General features: G+C 38.8%; 1 protein-coding gene across 2 annotated transcripts in view; it reads left to right on the forward strand.

Moving 5' to 3' along the window:
- LOC116840694 (cAMP-specific 3',5'-cyclic phosphodiesterase) overlaps positions 1–2,614 on the forward strand; it is a 474,033-nt gene that overhangs the window by 51,927 nt on the left and 419,492 nt on the right. The window lies entirely within an intron of this gene.

Below are 2,614 nucleotides of genomic sequence, written 5' to 3' on the forward strand. Positions count from 1 at the left end.
TATATATATATATATATATATATATATATATATATATATATATATATATATATATATATCCTGAATATTCGGACGTTGTGAAAAGTGCGATAAAAATACGTGCCATCTCGAATAATACCCGTGAACTAATTTTTCGCTCTACTTTATCATAGTTATCGAAAAACCTAATCGCATATCATTATAAATTTTCCTGCAAACTTTTTGTATTTTTTTTGGCATCGAAATTAAATTCTGAAAATATAATAGTGATCTTTGAAATTTTCGTGATTGGAGCATCCATCATATTAAGCAATGCTCCAATTTATTTTTACATGAAACGCGATAATTACCTGATAATTAATGGTATAGCCTGCAACATTTGCTCGCGTGAGGAGTACGCGTCTTAACTTGTCTTAATTGTCGCCTCAATTGTCGCGAAGTCAAAACGCGGTATTAAAAATCAGCGCGGAATAATCTAGAAAATAACGCGGCAACTCCCAATGCGTTCGCTTCAACGGTTGATTGTGCTATGGTTTGCAATTTATTTTTGCACTTTTGTTGTGTAAAAGCGTTTGTAATTTTGTGCAAACAACAAGATATAAACTTTGCAAAAAATGTCAATGTTATGTCGGTAAAGTTTTCATGTCCGGCATCCCCTTAACAGTCTTGAAACAGTCCGAGTTGGCCGACTGTCGGAAAGTCCGAGAACGCCACGCATCGATCGTAACGGGACACTGTGTTCTCCGCAATATTTAATAACATTACCGCGGCGAGTCATTCTGTTATTATCTGTTAAGATTACACTTTGACTCGCGACTAGTAATGTAGTTTTGCGCAGTTTTATTTATCTTCCCTATTATGTCGAACAAAAATTCCTTTCTTTCTGTTTCAGGTGAGTGAGACGATCGTATGTGTGCATTATTAATAAGTCGTCTAGTGAGCAACTTTGGTGGTGAGAATTTATCGGTGAGTAAGTTCGCCCACGTTCAATATCACGTTACTGCACATGAAGCAGTCGGCGTTTTTATTCGCGAAGTTATCTAACTCCACGCGCGCGCGCGTAGATATCAATCCTTTAGAGACATTAATCTCCAAAAACTGCGTGGCGAAACGTGAAGCTAATATAAATCTTGCTTTCCGTATCCGCGTTTCGTTCTATCACTGAGTAGAAGTGTGCTAGAGAATAAAAGCGAAAAGAAAGAAAAAGAAAAAAGAGGAGAACGGAGGAATATTTTTGCACGCGAGTATTCAACAAAGCGAGACTGAGCCTTCAGGCGTTAGTTCAGTTAAAAAAAAAAACCAGTTTAGGCAAAGTGCTGTTACGTAGATGGATATATGAATGGACAAATAAATAGATAGATAGATGACTAGGTAGTGTTCGAATAGAGATATTTTCGATATCGGGATGAGTCCAGTGCGAACTGTGTTTGTCGGAATCTCTCTTTTTCCCTTTTTTATTTGTTCCTACCTCTTCTTATTGAGTACGATGGCAGTTTCTGCCTTTTGTATGTATTAAATAAAATTTTTATGGAATTCATCATAACGTAGTTGTGACTGCGAGGTTGGGATCAATGACATCAATCATAGATGATATCAATCATCGTGATTATTTTTTATTTTCGTCGTGCGTGGAAGTCTGAATACTCGTGCGTGGAGAAAATATTAAATTCGTGTTAAAATTATATTTTTTTTTACGATGTTTCCCGCAAAATTGGATTGTACTATATGTAAATTGTATTATAAATTATTGCGAAAAAAAGTACACTAAATTTGACGATCCACCGAATGTACAATATAAAAAAAGAACCATGAGGTAATTGCAATAATTTTGTTGTAAACATCCTTAAAGAAATGCGTAACAATTCCGTTATAGTTCTGTATGTCTAGAAATTTTGTAATTTTTACTGCAATACCTTTTCCGTGTATGAGACAAAGACACATACCGTCGGGCAAAAGGAACGTTCATACTTTTACTATTGACTCTACATTGTTGAAATTTCTCGAATCCGATCCGACTAAGTGACATAAGAGGACGACTTTCCTCGTTCGGCGAGTTTCCTTGTTCAGCGGCTCGTTCTTAACTATTTTGTCGTTCGTGCTTGCGTCTCACGTTGTACTTTTCCTACATAGGAACGCTGCGAACAGCGGATTGCACTCGGTTTTTCTCGGGACGAATGTTCCGGTCCCGCGCTTTGCGCGCGCGTGCGCGATAAATTCGATCGCTCGAATAATCACAGGGCACTTGGAAACATCCTTCCACAATGGCATCCTTCGCGAAACAAATAATCGCCGATTCGAGTTAGCTACGGTTGGTAGGTCGGAAAGTTAGCAAAGTCGCACCCTAGGCAAAAGGTTGGTTATTGATTGGCTGCCTGTTGCTTTTAGCCCTGCCGCAGCTGCGGTTATACACCCTTGTTCTTCACCCTCTCCCGCTTCTGTCTCTTGTCGTTCGACCTTATTCCTGCTCTATCGGCTAATGGATATCCTGTCTACGCGGTCGCATTTAGATATCCTTCGTGTTCCTGACTTTGTTTCCTATTTTATTCGCTATATCCGTTTTTCCGTCGTTCTTTCTTTCTCTTTCTCCCTCTCATTCCTCTCTCTCTCTCCCTCTCTCTCTCTCTCTCTCCCCCCC

This window comes from Odontomachus brunneus, unplaced genomic scaffold, assembly GCF_010583005.1.
Source record: "Odontomachus brunneus isolate Ranch 3 - 2012 unplaced genomic scaffold, Obru_v1 Obru_scaffold_011, whole genome shotgun sequence".
In the NCBI taxonomy this organism is placed as follows: domain Eukaryota; kingdom Metazoa; phylum Arthropoda; class Insecta; order Hymenoptera; family Formicidae; genus Odontomachus; species Odontomachus brunneus.